Raw genomic sequence first — 19324 nt, forward strand, 5'->3', positions numbered from 1 at the left:
GCATCGGAGGCATGCCCAAGGTCTGTTCCTGCCAAAAGGCATTCATGCTGGTCCTAGCTCATGCCATCATCTCCTCTTGCCTTCTTTGTTTTGTTTTCTGAATTATTGTGGTGGCAGAAACCAACCCAGGGTCTTGTGCATGCTAGCCAAGCACGACTCTCATCACAGAACCACTTGTTTTCTATAGAAGTTGCTGGAGAACATCTTTAACACCAGGCGCAAGAGTCTGTTTCTCTAGAGAGAATGTCTCTCTGCCTTGTCACCTGCCATGAGATACTAAATTGTAAGCCAGAGATTGTTAGGGCGCAGTACGTCTAAGCTTGTCACTCTCTTCTGCTCTGCTGTTATTCCTGAATTGACCCTGGGTAGATTTGTTCCAGGGACTGCCATTATAATGCACTGCAAACTCGGTGGCTTTAAGTACTGTCAATTTCTCCTCTTATAGTTTTGGAGGCCAGAAGTCTAAAACCAAAGTGTCACTAAGGCCAGTGCCTTTTGGAATTTCTGAGGGAGAGTCTCTTTGCACCTCTCTCCTAACTTACTGCGTTTGCCTGCAACATTTATTCAGCCATGGCTGGCAGTCACATGATTCTAACTCTGCCTCTGTAGTCACAGGGCATGTTCTCTCTATATGTTCCTGTGTCTTTACATGGCCGTCTTCAAGACAAGCTTCTTAATTTTTTTTTACTTTATTGATGGTTTATGTGTGTATATGGTTTACCCACTGAGCTATTTCTCCAGCCATAGGTGAAAATATTTTCTTTATAATTTTTTAGATTTTTAAAAACATTATATTTTATGTGTTTGAGTATTTTGACTACATGTATGTCTATGTACTAACTGTGTGTCTGGTGCCCACGGAGGTCAGAAGAGCCTGTTGGATCCCCTGGAACTGGAGCTATGGAGCTATTGTGTGGGTCTGGGAACTGAATCTGGGTCCTCTGCAAGAACAAGTGCTCTTAACTGCTGAACCATCTCTTCTGCTCCTGAATATATTTTCTAATATTGAATCTTCCTTCCATTCTTGGGATAATCTTATTTGTGTATATTATTCTTATAATATTTAGCTGAACTAAACTTGCTACCATCTTATTTAGTTTTATTTTGTTGAGTTACTGAGCTATTCTTCTCTGGCTTTTGGCTCCACAGTTCCTATAAGTTAAGCTGCAGCATCTTTTTGCAGGCTTGTTAATAATTAATCTCTCACAAGAATTCACTACTTCTCAGGGGTTAGAAAAAAACATACTCTTTCTTGGGGCATATTTTTCTTTCTAATGAGCCAAACTGGGTCATTTAAATTTACTTAGAAAGTCATACATCTCCTGGCTGGGCATGGCTGCAAATACCTGTGATTTTGCAGACAGACTGGACTGTGGAGTAAGACTCTGTAGAAGACTCAAACCAAGTCAAATCACATATTTCACTCAGGTTTGCCAACTTTTTGGCAAAGGTCACATCAATAATCTCGCTCCTTCTCTAGTCATACCCTCTTTCTTGTTAGTCTTCTGTCTTGTGTTTGCTGCTGTTTTGTTTTAAATCAGTCTTTAAAAGTCTTACTTCATTTTTTTCAGTCTTACTAAAGACTGGGGTTTATTTGGGTTTTTATTTTGAACCATTGATAAATGTAATTCAGTTATGTGACCTTATTTTTAATGATTCTGAATGGATTGTTTTTTGGGTTTCTTGCATTGAAAGCTAAGTTTGTAGTCTTACTTGTCTCTGAATAAATGGCTTTGGGGCTATAGTGATTGCCTGTCACTTCTCAGACTTTTGACCCCTGATCTGCTGCCATCCAGCTGAAGGGTTTCACGCCATCCTTCAGTGTTCCGCCTGGTTTCTGTTCCAGGTGGGCATGGGTGGGGTCTGGCAGCACACACTCTGTCAGAGAAAGGCATCGGCAATGGCACAGCCCCCATCACATCTGTGATCTCAGTCATACTGCAAACTTCTCAGGGACTTTTTTGTTTTCAAAGTGGGGGGGTCAAAGAGAATATGAGCCCATCCTTTGATGGTAGCCAAAGGCATGCAGCTGTAGGCAGCCACATGCCCTGTAGTCAGGAGGCCCCTGGGTTCCTGCCGTGGTAGAAGTTGGGAGCGCTCCTGAGGCCACACAGCCTTCTGATTCAGTTCCCTTTTCACCTGAGCCAGCTCAGATGGGATTTCTGTTACTCGCAATGACAAATGCCTGACTAATCTAGGGTGATACATCTTCAGAGCTTCTTCATGTTATCAGATTGCTTAAGTAAACCTGTTCCTCTTAATGGGCAGAAAGACACAATCCATTCTACCCTGAGGCCAAAAAAGAAAATGCTTACAAATTTCACAACTGGTTACATGGCTTTTCCCTGTATCATTCTGAAATCCTCTACACTGCCCTCCCATTAGATCTGAAGTGAACCCGGTTCAGGAAAAGACGCCGCACCTGTCTGTGGGTGGAATGCACGTGGAGAGCAACCTGATATACCATGTGTTGGACATACGGCACCATCTGTGAAGTGTGGTCACCCTCTACAAATCTAGGGAGCTGCTCTAGGGCCTGGAACCACCTCAAAGAAGTCCCTAGTCCAGGGGGCCTCAGACACTGCCAGCTTTGGGCCACCCGTTGTGTGTGGCACTATGCAGACCGGGTACTAAACAGATACAATGCTTAGGACTAAAATAACACCCCGCTTGGCGACATCTTGATGCAGCTTTGTGGGAACAGCAGGCTCTTGTGTACACATCGTTCCACTCTGCATGCCTATTTGTAAATTAATCCCACATCAGTAGACTCGGCTTAGACATCTGTGTTCCTGGACCACTCTGAGGCTAGAGTGGGCTATGGATTCTCTCTTCCACCCAGATCAAGCCCTTTCAACAGATCCAATGGGTTTCCTTCCTGTCAGGCTCTCTCCAGATACCCTCCTCTTGATATCCTCCTACCAGGAAAAGCACACAGGATAGGGGACAGGGGTTCACTGGGAGTCCTGTCAACACGAGTCCTCAGTATACTAATGTGATAATTCTAAGAGACATACACATATTTGTAAGACACAGAGCAAGATGAGCAGAAACACGATGGCTCTCAGCAAGTTCTCATCTCTGGGATTTTCTCCTGTGATGTTAACCAAGTCCAGGCAAGATCATGCAATTCAGGCAGTTTCATGACTACCAGGGACCAGGCCAGGAGATTTACCATGTCACCCAGTACCATCCTAAAGTGGACTTCCTGTCACTGTGGCCAAGTCCTAGGCCTGGGAGCCACAGCACTGAGGCCCTTCTCTAGGCCCCTTAATCTGATTAAAGGATGGTGTCTCAGCTGCAGAGGGCATCTTCTCATATCGAGGACCTGACTCATTCTTCCCAAGAATGCCACTCGAGATCCCTGCTCTCTGGGCTCCCCTCCCCATGACCTGCAGAGCAGGTGCTAAAGGATGCTCCAAAGAACTCCAGGCGCGTGGGGGGAGGTGATGGTCCCCAGGAACAGCCAAGCTGGCTCCCCTGCCCCAAGGGAAGTAGCTGGGTCTGCAATCCCCTTCTTCCACATATACCAGGTCCCCAAGCACTCGCTCCCCATCCCAATTTCAGTGTGCTTTGACTACAATCCAGGGGTACAAGCAGTTCTGTGCCCAAGACTCCCCAGAGGCAGCATGGAGGGAGAGAGCTTATGGCCCAGCCATCTCACCTTCCTATATGGAGACAAAACACCAGACTCAGAACCTTCTGGAGAGGGAGGGAAGATAATAGAGCGTATGCGTGCGTGCGTGCGTGCGTGTGTGTGTGTGTGTGTGTGTGTGTGCATGCGTGCGTACGTGTGTGTGTGCATGCGTGCATACGTGTGTGTGTGTGTGTGTGTGTGTGTGTGTGTGTGTGTGTGTGTGTGCCCGTGTCCAATGTAAATGTGGAGAGCTTCTTATACCAGACCTGGCAAAAAAAAGATGTGTCTAGCCACTCAAGTGGCAGTAAAAACATCTTACTGCTGGGCACTCTGATGGAATGCTGTGATGCTGGGGGTGAGGACAAGGCCCCCATAGCTGGCCTTAGCTCCAAAAATCACAGGAGAGCTACACTGTGGTAGGCACTTTTTACAACCAGCAAAAAAGTTACAGAATGCTCACCCCTGGGGCAGATGTGTGTGGGATTTCAGCTTCCTGAATGTCAGACAGGTAGCGTTTCTACAGCTTTCAATAATCGAATACATTGAAATTTCTGCAGTGAATTCATGAGTATAGAATATATAACAGCTATAAATAGCTTCACGTGGACTATAAATAGCCTCACCCCAGTTCACGAGTGACTCTGCTGCCAAATGAGCTATGACAAAGCACTTGGTTTTCAGAGCCCGCTGCATTTAGGGATAGAGAGTAAGGCATTGTGGGTGTGCATGTCAACGTTCTCTCTATATGTGGTGAGCCAACTGTACATCAGGCCTAGCCATCCTGCAATCCACATGGTTCTGAGCAGGGTTATGAGTCTTGCCCTTGAAACTCACCAGGCCCTTGAACTATGTATGGGAGACAGTCCCAGGACAATACACACACACACACACACACACACACACACACACACACACACGGGGGAGAAAGCACAATGCCTATAAAAGTAATCATGGAGGCTGGGTGCAGAGGGACAAATAGGGAAGGAGAGCCCAGTTCTGGGATAAAACCTGGGCAGCAACCTATGGCCACCTGTTCAGTGACAAGGGGCAGCACAAGGAGTGGGGCTAGGGGCCTGAAGAGCAGCAGGCATGGTTCAGCTCTAAATGCTATAGCTCCTGAGCCGGGCTAGCCTCAGGATGACTACAGGCTACACAAGGCTTTGATGGGGAGCTGGCAGAGAGAACAGGAAGCTCCAGGGCTTCATGGTGATCTCTCTCAAATGTCTGCTCACTGTTGTGTAAAACTGTTTACATGTACAATAGAGGAGCTGACATGGGTGGGCCCCTTTTGTTCCAGAAATGCCTCCTTAATGCAGGTGTGACCTTTCAGATGCTCTTTCAAGAGGAGCCCAGGGTTTGGAGGGAAGAGCCAGAAAGTGCAGTGAAGGCTTCTCTTTGATGAGGAGGCATGGTATCAATGACAGGATGGAGGTTCTAATAATCCCACCCCTCATTGGTCTGGATCAAGTTACTTGGAGTTTAAGCCTTAGTTGTTGTGTTTATAAAGATGGATGTCTCATAGAGGGAGGACAGGAGGAATAAACAAAGAGACAGTGTTGAGCATCCAGCATGTAGCACTCGAGGTGGCCACCATGATGACAAGAATGGTGAAATGGCAGTGCTAGTGGAATTTCCCTTGCTCTCACCCTCACACCACTCTCTAAGCCACTGCTTCTCAACCTGTGGTGCAATCCTTTTCTGGGAGGGTCACATACCAGATATCCTGCATATGAGATACTTATGTCACCATTTATTAACAGTAACAAAATTACAGTTACGATGTAGCAACAAAAATAATTTTAAGGTTGGGGGTCACCATAACATGAGGAGGTGTGTTACAGGGTTAGTTACAGCATTAGGAAGGTGGAGAGTCACTGCTCTAAGCAGTAAGGCTGAAGTAACTCATTGGTTTTATTACTACTCTGTCACTCTGTGTCACCACCGTTTCCCTGCTACCTCGCTCACTCACACTTTCAGCGACATTCTGAGCAGTTTGGTGCCCTTTCCCACTGAGACTGAAGCCATGAAAGTGACAGGCATTTGGCTAAGGTCATCAAACAGGTCAGTGACAAGGAGGGGTAAGAGCTCTTCATTGTGGGCACAAAGAAATACCAAAGCCATTCCAGCTAACACCCTGAAACCAATGGCCACAGCATCCTCTTGAGTACTCCAGGTCACGGGTGTTGAGAAACATTCAGTGGCTCAGCCTGGTGGGTGATTCGGGCAGGGGGATAACCAGGGGGGAACAAGAAGGAGAGGGGGTGGCTGGGGTACAGAGAACTGAGTCATCTTCCCACTGGTCCAAGCCCATCGCACACAGTCTGGCTCCTCTGTCTTTGGCAGGGAGCCGGGGGCTATTCTGGGAAGCTCTGCACACCGCCTGCCACTTCCCTGCCAGGCTGACTAGGTCAAAAACAAAAGCAGCCCAGCAACAGCCCTGTGTCAACAGGGTGGGAGGTGAAGAGGCACTGAACAGAACAGCAGGGACGGGGGACGCTGGGGGAGGCTGGGGGAGCACAGTCACTCCCACCCTGAAAAGAAGGGTGCTGCGCAGTACGAAAAATACAGCAAACAAAAACCAAGTGAAGGTCACAAAGCATTGTGGGAAAGACTGGAGTCAGACAGACCTAAGTTCAAATGCAAGCTCTGTGTGTGTGTGTGTGTGTGTGTGTGTGTGTGTGTGTGTGTGTGTGTGTGTGTGTGTGTGTGTTTTCCTAGCACTGGAACACAGGGCCTTAGTATATGCTAGGTGAGCACTCTACCACTGAGCTACATGCCCACCCAAGTGCTGTCCCTTGAGAAAGTCACTTATTTGCTCTAGGGCTCATTACCTGAGTGCAGGGACAACATCTGTCTCGTACAACTGGGGGAATAAACGTTGTTGGGATGTCATAGTAGGTATTGGACACATGTCTGAGGTTAACTAATGCCTGCTTGTCCACCTCTGTCCTCAAGTGCCCTGGTCACCCATCAAGACCCTGCGTGATCAGGGCCACCTCTGTGGGAGGCCCACCTACAGTCCTTGGCTTACAGGCACTGTCTGCCCCGGAAAGCTCAAGTCCCTGTGCAGCGGAAGAAAGCACTTGTCCATTCTTGGGTGGCCACTGTAGTGAGGTCACAGTATGTGCCCAACCAGTCTGTGAGACCTAGCCCAAGGGGCCACCCTGCATCCAAGGAATCAGAAGAGAAAGGAACAGAGTCTTCACCCCAGCAATACTGTCACAGGGGCCATGGCAGTGCTCAGTTGAGCAAAAGCTGCTGCTCTTAGGTTTCAGGAGCAGAGGGCAGTGTCCAACCCAGAACAGAAGTGCAGCGATGTCCGTGATGACAGAATGGGGGAGGGGCCTGGCAGCAAAGGAGAGAGATCCCAGGGCTGCTCTTTGGATCTGTGTGAGGAGCTGCCACAAACTGTCACAGATGGCTGTGTCTTTTTGACAGATGAGAGGAAAGGACTTGGGGAGGGAAGGAACACACCTGAGGTCACTCAGCAAGTGGGTGTGAGATTGGTGGCAGGTGGCTGGTTCCGTCAGGTCTGAGGTTCTCAGCAATTCTGTGTACTACTATCTTCTGGATGAGAAAACAGGCCCCAGGCAGCAAAGACACAGGCTAAGAGAGGACAGGACAGATAGAAGTCTCTAGAATGAAGTCTTTACACTGGAGTAAAGGGGGGGCTGGGAGTGCTAACAAGCCCTGCCAGACACCCAGCCCTGTATTTTTCTTACCAGGCTCTCCTAAAACTCCAGGGTTGGATTAAGAAATAGTTGGTGAAAAAAGCCTGATGTCTACTGATGGGTGAGTAAAGAGATGTCTGTCCACGCAAGGAAATACAACTTGGCTTTAAACAGGAAGGAATCCTGACACAGGCTACAACACAGATGAACCCCGGGTTGTAGCTGGCTCCTCCCCAACCCAGCCCAGCCCATGGGAGAATATATGGACAGCATCCTAATTCTTACTGCCAAGAAGCGCATGGTGTTCTTCATCTACGACAGGCCTGGGCTCTTGCACATGGCAATGTACTGATAGCGGGTGACAAGTTCACTGAGGGCCAGCAGCTCAGGATATCAGAGCTACATTCGAGGCTAGCAGGAGGCAGCGTTTCAAAACAGGGCAAGGAGAGGATCTGAGAGGCCCAACTGTGAAATGCTCAAGAGTGCAGGATACAGGGCCTGTGGTTGTTAATGCCCTGGACACTGGACAATTGTGATCAAGTTTTCCACTCCATAAACCCACAGATGGGCCAGGAGCAAGAGCCTGGGCCAGGCTTGCAGGGAGAATCTCAGGATCTGAGGCTGGATCTGTCACCATTATCTTCAATGGTCTTATAAGTCCCTGGCCTCACCCTGCAGTTGTCTGGTGGGGCTTGAATCTCTAGAAGCACAAACAGAGCTAGCCAGATGGGAGTCCCCTCTGCAGAGCCTACTTTGCAAGAGGTGCTCAGTTACGTCTGGGGATGGGCTGCTCACTGCCCCACAAGGTATTACAAGAAAACTCATATGCTCAGCAGTTTGCCTCCTTGGAACTCAATCCAGGTCTTGTTAGCACTTAAGAGTCACCTTGGATCTTTCTTTGGGGACAACTTGATGGAGGTATTGAATGGCACACACTCTCCTGGTCTCTGATTCTATTCTTGGAGGCAAATTAACTTAGATGGTAATAGGATGAGAAACTGATAGAAGCATCTGATCTGCTCCTAGGACCAGCCACCAAGGCCACTGTTTCTTAGCCAGTACAGCAGGCTTATCCTTGGGGGGGGGGACAGTCTGCCTGCTGGGTGTAATAGGAGCATTCCCCCACCAACCCAAGTTCCTATCTATGTGGGATGTCAGAATGGGACCTTATTTGGAAATGGGTGTTTGCAAACAATGAATCAAGACGACTTCCTAATAAGATCATACTGAATTTAGAGTGAGCTCAAAATCTAACAACAGCTGTCTTTGGAGGAAAGGAAAGAAGATGGAGTCACAGAGGTGGAGGTCGTGTGAAGATGGAGACAGAGGGAGTGATGTAGCCACAAGCCAAGGAAGTCCCGGGGTCACGAGAAATGGGAAGAAGCTGGAAGACTGCACATTAGAGCCATTAAAGGTTACAAGGATGAACAGCCGTACAACTCCAGACCTCTGGCCAGAGCAGTGTTGAAATATAGCTCTGCAGTTTAAGTCACCAGCTTCAGCACTGGTTACAGCACACTGTGGTGATATATTACTTATTAAGGATAGCATGAGAATTCAGAAAGCAAAGTCAGCCACAAGCTATAGAAGCCAGGCGGTGGTGGTACACACCTTTAATACCACCACTTGGGAGATAGAGGCAGATGGATCTCTGTTAGTTCAAGGCCACACTGAGCTACAAGAAATATATACAGTCTTAATGAGAAATGACTCACACAAAGATGATCTCAGCACTTGGGATCACTCACGCTTTTAATTCCAAGACTCATGAGAAGTATTTAAGACAGGAACAGGGTCTCAGAGTGGGCATTCATTCTCCAACCACATGGAAGATAGAAAGACATTGAAGTCTTAGGATTCTTCAGGCACGCTGAGGAGAGTATAATAGTCTGGAATTCCAGTCTGAGGAGCCAGGATCACCTTTCAGTCTGAGGGAGAGGTGAGAACTAGCGGCTGGCTGCTTTGCTTTTCTGATCTTCAGCTTGAAGCCTGAACCCCAATACCAGTCTCTGGGTCTTACACTTTTCCTGCTACAGCACACAGTCCCAGGAACTAGCGCCTTGGGCTTACGGCCTGGAGAGACAGCATACACCCGGTTTCCTCACGTCTACCAGCTAGTGTCTCTGCTCTGAGTGCACTGTGGGAAAGGACCATGGCTGCTCTATCTGTGAGTGCAGCCTCAGCACTTAAGCAGGGTTGAGCCAGCCTGTTGCTGGGTTGTTATCAGGGCTGTGGTCCAATTAACTTGGGCCACTTAAGGAGCTTTTTCATGCTAATTAGAAGCCTGTCTGTGTTTAAGACTCTAGAGAGGAATTGGCTGCTCAACTGCCCTCCAGCCTCTCCTCTGCTCTGCCTGCTTCTCTATCCTGGCCTTTCCTAGGTTCCTTGTGTTGGTCAGGTCAGTCCAGACAGTGTCAAAAATCCTGATGTGCACCAGCCCTATGCAAATAGCTTTCAGACCTAACTCGGAGAAAGGCAAGCTTCCCAAGCAGCCCCAAGACCTCCCTCTTGGTTCCTGACCTGCTTCCAGTTGGGTCAGCAAGGTAAGTCCCTTCCATCCCCCCTCTCAGGTCCATGGGTTGCCAGGCCAACAGTCATAGTCAGGGCTGCCACAGGCTGGTGGTAGGGGCAGGGCTCAAAAGGTTGCAAGATAGCTGAGTAGCATTGTTCAGACCAGAGTGTAGCCTTGAGACTTTAGAAATACCTAGTGAGCCTCTTTCAAATGCAGACCCCTGGGCTGTGAGATGGCTGGGCAGCCAGGCCTAACAATCCCAGTTCAACTCTCAGAACTCACATTGTGAAAGGGAAGAACTGAATCGCTCAGGTTGTCCTCTGAACTCCACAAGCATATTGCAGCACACTCATGCCCTCAACCTCCATGCAAATAACCAAATAAATATAATAATTCAAAAAAATTCAGACTTTTGGTGCTTCCTCTCAGGCTCTCTAAATCATACCTCCAAGGAAGGCTCAGCAACTTGAGTTTTAAACACATCTCCCCAGAGTGATGGAGAAACTAACAGAAAATGACAAGGATCTGGATGGACCTCTTTCATGTACAAAAAGATAGGAGAATCAGGACAGGTTTGGAAAGGTTATATACAAGAGCCAGGCTCTGGTGTCTCCAGACTTGGCCACTGTCCCCATGGGCCTGGAGCCCTCCATGCTGATCTCTCTGCCAGGGAGCAGTTCCTTATCCTTTCCTGGCCCCTGGGCACCTTGTGTCAACTTTGCTCTTAGCTATCACTGGCCTACCCTTTGGCCATGTGTCTGCCTTTGAGCTCAGGCCTTTGGCCTTATTCAAAGTGGATCCCCAGGGTTTGGCCAGAGTGGTTGCTCAACAAACTAAGGTGCCTGGTAAATAGTGGTTAGGAAAATGATTTTAATTCCAAACCCTGTTCCTGAATAGTTCTCTGACTTTGGGAAGCTCTCTCAACTTTTATGACCCATATGGAAAAGATTCTGGCCATCTGCTCTAACCATGTCATAGGCCATAGTAATAGTATCTGACAGACCAGACACAACTGCAAGATGGCAGTGAGGCCTCAGCCTGAACCCTGGACAGCACACAATGGACAGATGGCACCAAGCCCAAAGAGCCCAATGTGTGAGACCCAGCCAGAAGACTGGAGGGAGCCTGGGGGGCAGATGAGGTAGATAGGTGGATTCCAGCTCTGCTGGCTTCCTCCACACACGGAGATGGGGTGGAGAGAGATAGCCATGTCCTAGCATGGTTCACTGGAGAACCCCTGGATGTCACTAGGCTACAGACAGGAGGTTACATTAAACAGTGGTCTGGAGGCTGGGTTTGTGCTGGGCCATACCCAAAGCCCCAGGGTTGAGCAGCCAACAGCATCAGGGTCACTCCCACCTGTTGGTGTTCTCAGGACAGAAAGGTCTGTCCCTGAGAGAGGCCCCTTGGAGCCCTAGATGGGGCAACTAAAAGAATACACTTTTGTGCTGGAGCTGGAAGCAGAGTTGTCTGTGGCAGGAGACATTACTTGGTGGTGGCTTCCTAACGCTGGGCAGGGTGGGTCACACAAGGCCAGGCCCTTGCTATGGGGGACTTGGAGGAGCCCAGGTCTGAGCCTATCTATATTATCTCAGTGGGACCAACTGGCTCTTTAGCCCAGGCTAGCTCTGAGGGCTGGGCAGCAATACGTATGGCCTTTAAGGATCTTCCAACCTATATATCACAAGTATCCTCACCATGGCTTCACGTGACTTGGGAAAAGCTTCCTGGATCTGTATTGGTTTTTCCTTCTAGCAGAGCTGACCTGGGAGCCATGAAGCAACAGGCAGGAACAGATTGAACTCTGCAGTGTAAGGACAGGGCTGTGGGCAGCAGGGCAGGGACAGAAAAGCCACTCCTCTGTTGTAAGTCCAGGTTGCTAGCCAGGGGCTCTGTGACTAATGGCCTCTGCCCTTCTCTGAGCCTGTGAAGGCTCCCCCTTTGCACTGTGGCTATACCAGAGCAGTGAGACACAGAGCTGCTCTCTGGACCCCACGATGGAGGAACAGTCAGAAAGACCAGAGGGTTGGTGAGTGACAATGTTGTCCCTCACCCCAAGGCAAGCCTGGTCTAGGGAACACACTGGAGTCTGTACTGGTGAGGTACAGATCGCTCGAAGGGCCTGTCTGTGCTGGCCTCTATATTAGGACAAACTTCAATACAGAATGGACATTTGGAGGTAGGCCCTGTTCTGTGCCCCCCTTACGGTCAGTGGTGACTTGGAGTCCCATGCAGAGTGAAGGGCAGTGGGGACCACTGCCCTGTTCTACACATCAAGGAGCTAAGTAGGGTTCAGCAGGTCCCATGAGTCACAGCTAGGACTCAAGCCTAGGTCTGCGCAGCTGCCACTTGGCACTTCCCACTGTCTGAGGAAGGTCCTTTCCCCGGCAGCCCAGTCCCACCCCCTCCATCCCAGGGGCCCAGTCCCAGAGACAGAGTTTCGGAGCCAGCAGCACGTCACACACCCCAAGCAAATCAAACAAGGCAGCAAGAATGTTTTAAAATTAACTAATCCCTACTCCCCACCTGAGCAGCCGTGACACAGCCTGCTCACAGCCATAGGCTGCCATCAGGGGTGTGCCCGCACCTAGAAAGCCGTGAAGTACGTCCCAAGGGCACAAGGCACCGGGCAGAAAGGGCACTAACATGGAGGAAAGCGGGCTGCTGCAGAAATGCTGCGCCTCTTGTCCACCACAGGCTTGCATGGGTGCCCACCTATCCTGAAACCAGGACGCAGGCTCAGAGAGGTCAAGGGACTCTTCAGGACCTCAAGAGCAGGTTGATGGAAGAGCGGGGATAAGGACAGGGCCTTTGGACTTGCTTTTGGAACTAGTGAAGGGTGTGGTTGCTATGGCAACAGGGTGGGAAAACTGAGGCAAAGAATGGTAGCTGCTTAAAATATGAACACTGAGTGAAGCTGCTAAGTGTCCCTTTCCTTCCCTCTCCCAACACCCCCCACCCAACATTTTGCACAGTTCATTTATTTTCACCAAGCCTGGTTTTGCCAAGGGACAGCAGCAACTCAGAGACATTGCCATGGAACAGAGCAGGGACTCCAGACTCTCGTGCTATGGGTCTAGTACTCACTTGTGACAGTTGTCAAGACTCTGAGGTCGGACATTTATGTGATAGGAACTCACAGCAATGAACGAAAACAAAGCTCACCTCACTTACAGGGGGACCCCACTACTTCATGTTACTCACAGGGGACCCCACTATTACATGTTGCTCATAGGAGACCCCACTACTGCATGTTGGACCCAAAAAAACAAAGTAAACAAACCAATAAAAAAAAAAAAACAGTGCCCCGTCCTGACACCAGTATAAGATGCAACGTTCTCTCACATGACAGGACTACTCTGGGAACTAGAGCCAACTCCTGAGCCCAGACTCTGGGCCCCAACCATGTCTAGGGGAAGCTGTCTCAGAAGACGCAGTGCCTGTCCTTCATAGCTCCCTCACCTCATCCCAGGGCTGCATAAACACCTACAGTTTTTATACATTTAACTGCTAATAGATTCTTTACGTGAGAACACATATGTTATATCATCATCAACCTTTTAGGAAGAGTATTCAAGTGTCTATGGCTTTAAAAACAAAAAAACAAAACAAACAAAAAACCCTTTCTTCATAATCTCCAATTTTCAGAAAAATTGTAAAACCAAAACAAGAACCAAGAATTGCTGATCACTCTCTTTCTGCACTGTCTGCTTTCTGTCCGTGCCCTCTCCCTGTGTGTGTGTCTAAATGGGTATATTATCTGTCCTGGCCCATTAAAGAAGCTACTGGGATGATTTGTCTACAATATCCCTACCACCTCCACCTCTGCCGGCACACGCTGTCCATTTCCAAGCACTTCACATCTGTTCTGAATATTAGACATGCGAAGAAGGCAGTGATATCTCCGTGTTACAGACAGGAAATCAAGGCATAGGTCCCACGATGTACACAGTCCCCCTCTCCTATCACATAAGCCACTGATATCTAAGACCCTGAATAAGATAAACAGAATTTGCAATGCAGTCTTCCAGACTGTGGGATAACTTTTAAAGGAGAATCATACTGAGTCTACAGCAGATTCAAAGTGGGGTGGGGGGAGCTGTGTCTGGGTGTGCTGTACTCTCTACTTCATAGCTGAATCTTGAACTGTAGCCTGGGCAGAGGCCATGAGTGGGAGGTTGGGCTGGGGACAGGGCTTCCTTCCCCTTACTCCCAAGCCTCCTCCTCAGACAGCTGGGGAGGAGGAAAGGAGGCCAAGCATTGCGTTCATCTAGAGCCAAGGGCCTGCCACACAGAGCAGCTACATGTGTAATAGATGAGCAAGTTAGTCCAGAGAGCAGAGTTCTGACTCTGTCTTCATGGCACAGGCTGCTCAACCCCCGAGATGGCTTGTGAGCATGTAAAATGGGGTGTCTGCATAGCATCCAATGAGATGAAACGCTGAAGGCACTCATGCAATGGTCAGTAAGACTGACTCCACCACAGTCACACCAAAAACATCTGCCCAGAGCTTCTCTGGAAACTGAGTCAGTAAATGGAAAAAGGATAGGAAGCCGGGGTGCCCAGACATCCAAAAATGAGCAGTGTAGATATACACATAGATATACATGTACACACAGAAAACACACACATTACATATAATACACAAACACCCACAAGCACACATACATGAATCACCACACAAATATCTACGTGCTCACAGAACACTATAGTATATGAGCACATATACACATGCTTGCACATACCTCAGTGCACACAAACAAACCACCCATTGCCTATCACACACCTACACATCAGTACACCACTCACATGCACACCAATACCTATATACATACACATACCACATATATATGTATATACATTCTTACATATAGCAAACCACATACATACCACACATTTGTACCCTCACATTCAAATACATAACACCACAAATAATACACTTTCACAGAGTCCTGTAGATACACATACTACACATATGCATAAATACAATGAATATACACAAACACCTTGAACATAGCTCACATGCAAACACATAACACACTACACATGCCATAAATATACAGGAACATACCACACAAATGCACATATCTCCAGATAACATACTACATAGTTCATACAAATATCAAATATATATACATGACATAGTCCCAATCATTCACATCACAGGTAACACACACACGAATTTACACACATACACAGACCACACATATGCACACAAAAAAAGGTATGCACCCACACACATAATTCAAACATTTCACAGGCTACACGCTTACACACACAGTTATACACAAAAAACATATATGCAAGTACATGCCCATTTATACACGCATCACAAACCACACATGCAGCGCACCCTCAGATGCACAAACAGTACAAACGCACACATACCAGACAGGTGTACATACAGAGGTTTGCATCTCAGCACACCCTAAGCTTGTCAATCTCTCTGATAATCCCCTTCCATCGGGGCTGGAGACATTCAATGAGTGAGCATCTGCATGCTTCTCTGGCAGAACATGCCAATCTCTGTAACTCCCCAGACACTGCCGCGCAGGAGCAGAGAGAGGAACAGGCTCTTTCTAGAAGTGAGCAAGGACAATCCGCCTTACTCAGGTGAGACGGTGAACTGAAAAGAATGAGCAAAGGCACAACTGCATGATCCTGGCAGTGCTGGGAACAGTTGACCAAGATCATTCGAGCTCGAGCAGAATGTCAACAGACAAGTGAGCTTCTGCTAGCAGAAGGGCCACATGTGTTTGTGTGTAGTTCAAGCTCATGCACACGTAGATATGCACACATGTATGTATATGTGTGCATATGCAAGAACAGGCTGAGCGAGTGTTGCATGTGTGTGCTTGCACACATGTGCATGAGTGCACAGGACGTGAGCATGTGTGCATGCATATGCATGTGTGTGTCAAGGAAATCACAAGAGCACAGGGGAGTGTTTAACACATCAGCTTCCTTCTTTCTGGACAGCTGAGATCATCCAGTTAACACCCCCAAGAGACTTTTTAAGAGCTGAGGACAGGGTGCCCTAGAGGGGGTCAGAGGTTCAACTTCCCAGATAGATGCTGTTCTAAGCCCCAGAATCCCTAAAAAGGGGCAGAGCTGCCTGTCTTGCCTGGGTATAGCCTGGGTGGTCAACCTAGCATGGGCGAAATGCATCAAGTTTCCCCCTTATAGCACCAGGGCTTCATGAGGTCTGCGTGAACCACAGGCTCCCCAGCTTCCCGCCATCCCTTCCCCGAATCCCGGCGCTCCTGTCAAATTAAAGAAAGAACCACTCACCGCCTGAAAGCCAGCCAATACGGTGATTATTCCACTTTTCCTGGAATGAGCCTTCCACACTCTCGCTGGCTGAAGCCATCGGCAGCCAGGGTTCCCACCTCTCCAAGCTGCTCTCACACCCTCTGCAGCTCCCCAAGATGCTTTCAAGTAAGTCAGCACTATGTGCAATCTTGCAATCACAATTACACTTGGGAGCATCCGCTAAGCAAGGACTTGGGTGGGAGGAGGCAGGGCTGGAGGGCGGCACTCAGGGTCTACCTGGGATACAAGCGATGGGAGGTGGAGCCTGCCTCTCCTGAGCTCAGCTCTGGCTGTCCTTTCTGGGTCTGCCAGCTGAACGATCTGAATGGGTGCTTGTCTGGTGGGGGGGGGTGTGCACGAAAGACTCCAGGACAGAGGGACCTTGCTGTGGTAGCAGCGGTGGCGGAGGCAGTACTGGAGCAGCCTCCCCCAGAAGCTAAGAGCAGAGATGAGAAGGGAGCTTACTTGAGGGCTTGCCTTTGCGTGCTGCATCACAGTTTCCATTCTCAGACAAACAAAACACAACCAGCACACAGCCTCCCCAGCACCAGCTCGTAAACCCATCAGAATTCACGGCCAGCCAACACACCCAGACATGGGTAATGCCATTAAGAAGCCTGCACAGCACCAGATGCCAGGAGGGTCTTGGTGAGCGCAGAGCCTGGAAGCTCTGCTGTGTCTGCAGACACACGGACTCCTTGCCTGGTCCATCAGTGCTGTTTTACTGCTCAGAAGCAAGCATGAGAAACACGGAGTCTATGGCAGCTCTCGGGCAGTTTTAAAGGAAGGGGCTTTGGGGGGAGACACACTCTACCACAGAGCCACGCAGGCCTTGAGCTGCTGTTGAGGTTCTGATGCCATCATTAAAGTACTCTGTCAGGGAGAATGTGGGATCAAAAACAGAGCACAGGTGGCCATGGCCTGACTTATCAACACGATCTTGAGTCTGCTATCCTCCGTTCACATGGAGAGCTAACATATGTCTCACCCTCAGCCTCATATCACCTGTCAACTCAGGTCCACACCAGAATGGCTAAACTCCTCTGCAGGCAGCCCCTGAGCCAGGTGCCTCTTTCAGAGTTGGATATGGATTCTCTGATTCTACACCAAACTTTGATGCTCCCCGTGAGTCAGACAGGGCTACTTGGTGTGCGTTTTTCTATTTAAAGATCAGACAGGGCTTACACTCAGACACCATTCAAGCCTGTAGCTTCTAAGAATTGGGTGCTAAATCCGGTATCTTCGGCCCTCACTTTCCATCAACACAGGAGATGCTCTTGTTGACAACCAAGGATTCTTTTTTCCACTGCCAGCTGCACAGGAAGGAGGGGCAATGGGGGAGCTGCCCTGCCCTGTGGGCTGGGCTGTAGAGGGGTCAACATCACCAACTCCCACTTTGAATCCCATTTGAAACCAGCAGTGCTGAGTGGCAGCCCCAAGCCAATAGGGGTGTCTGAAGATGGACACAAGACACACCCGCAGGACCAGTCCACCTGAAGCCAGCTGAGAGATGAGTCTCTTGACATCATCCTCTTGAAATCTTGGTGGAGGGACAAAACATCTCCACACTGAGTGCCCATTTTCAGAGGATTAAGGACTAGTCAGTCAGAAAGCCAGGCAGCCTGTAGCCAGAGCTCTGCCCGCTGGGGGGCACGTGAGCGTCTCTAAATTTCCTCCTTTCCTTGGTGCGACCACGCTTTAGGAAAACAGACTATTTGTGCTCTAGCAATCACAGACAAAATTGGAAGTGCAGCAGCGCACTGTCCCCGGCACCCAGAGGAAGACAGCAGCTGGGCTGCTCAGGAGAGGAGCTGTGTACCCCAACTCTGCTCAGGCAGGCCAGGCTTCTCCCTCCATCTCTCCCACTATCCCAGCTTTTCCGAGAGAAAGCCAACAGATCCTTGACCAGATGGAGCCTTCCTCGCTAATAAACCTAGCCTAAGGCTGAGGCATGTTCAAGAAGAAGCAGAAAATTACCTTTCAGGAAGCCAACGTGAGGTAAGGGAGGGGGGCACAAAGTACCAGGGCTGGAGCCTCACGCAGCACGAGCTGGCTGGGGCCCTGCTCGGCAGCCCCATCCTGCAGACTCTGCTGGCTGCCCATGTGCAGGTCCCAGAGAGTCGCCCTCAGCCCGCAGTGCTACAGGCAGCTCATGCCTGAGAGTGCCAGCACACAGTCCCCTGGCTGAATGAGGAGCCACCAGGCAGGGACAACGGAGGCAAAGAGGAAGGCAAGCAGGAGAGGAAGGGGTGGGGTGGGGAGTGGAGCAGGAGGGCGGGAAGGAGGGAGAATTGATTCTCTCTCCTCCACTGGGACCACTGAGCTAAGTTGCCATGGAGAAAGGGGAGCCGCTGGCAGAGCTTGAGGCGGGCGGAGGAGCCATATGCCAGGGGAAGGCGTCAGCAGAGCCAATCCCACAGTTCTGCTGTGGCAACCTCCCCAAACAGGCCTTGGCCTGCGCACCAAGGCAGGGTGGGGCATGGCTGGACGGTGGGTGAAAACAGCCCTCCACTCCAGCCACCCTGAGGAAAAGAGAAGCCTAAAAAGCTTCCCCCTCTCTAGGATTGCTCATCTACCCTTCAGCTGGGACCCCGGACCTGCCTCTTCATGCCTCTAATGCCATGCTGCTCACTCAGAACCCAAGGTCAACGTCCCAGGAACAGAGCCCCCAGTCCCCTCCCCAGGCTTTTTAGAAGCATTGCCTCTCTATCCTTGCCTCCTGTTTCTAAAACTCAGCCACCAAACCCTGAGTCATAGTTTCCCACCCTCAGGAAGGAGGGGATGCCCACCCACAGGAAGGCTTCTGTGGCCCGGAGCCACCCAGGCAGGAAGCCAAGATGGGAGGTTGCTGGGTACCTGCTGGTTAAGGAAGGAACCGTATCATGGGCACCCTGGACCAAGCCTACGTTGGGCTGTGTCTCCCCCCCTGCACACTACCAACCTTGCAATTGCTGTGCAAACCCCACTTCAGGGTTGGCTTTGCCCTCTGCCTCACACAGGCTCTGTGCTGCAGAGGTGGCCAGGGGAGCGCAGGAGTCTGGGCTGGAGTCTCTTTCTCCCTTTGGAGCTCACAGGGCCATTGCAAGTCTGGTCACATCTCTGTGCTTTCATTTCCTTGGTACAAACCGAGACAAGACCTTTTTTCTCTACCAAGATGCACTTCTGGGGCACTGTGGTGCTGGCAGACTTAGG

At 49.6% G+C, this 19324-nt stretch overlaps 1 protein-coding gene across 9 annotated transcripts in view; it reads right to left on the reverse strand.

Annotated features, from left to right (window-relative positions):
• The window catches only part of Pitpnm2 (phosphatidylinositol transfer protein membrane associated 2), a 127664-nt gene that overhangs the window by 50190 nt on the left and 58150 nt on the right, over positions 1 to 19324 (reverse strand). Inside the window, exon 1 of one of the 9 annotated variants that reach the window (XM_021233255.2) lies at positions 18110 to 18454. The exons of 7 other annotated variants lie outside the window; for them this stretch is intronic. The gene's annotated coding sequence lies outside the window, so the exon portion shown is untranslated. Of the gene's footprint in view, positions 1 to 16111; positions 16573 to 18109; positions 18455 to 19324 lie in introns of those variants that run through there. One more of the 9 variants, XM_021233256.2, reaches the window with a different exon arrangement.

The sequence above is a fragment of the Mesocricetus auratus genome, unplaced genomic scaffold, assembly GCF_017639785.1.
Source record: "Mesocricetus auratus isolate SY011 unplaced genomic scaffold, BCM_Maur_2.0 Super-Scaffold_100025, whole genome shotgun sequence".
Classification (NCBI taxonomy): Eukaryota; Metazoa; Chordata; class Mammalia; order Rodentia; family Cricetidae; genus Mesocricetus; species Mesocricetus auratus.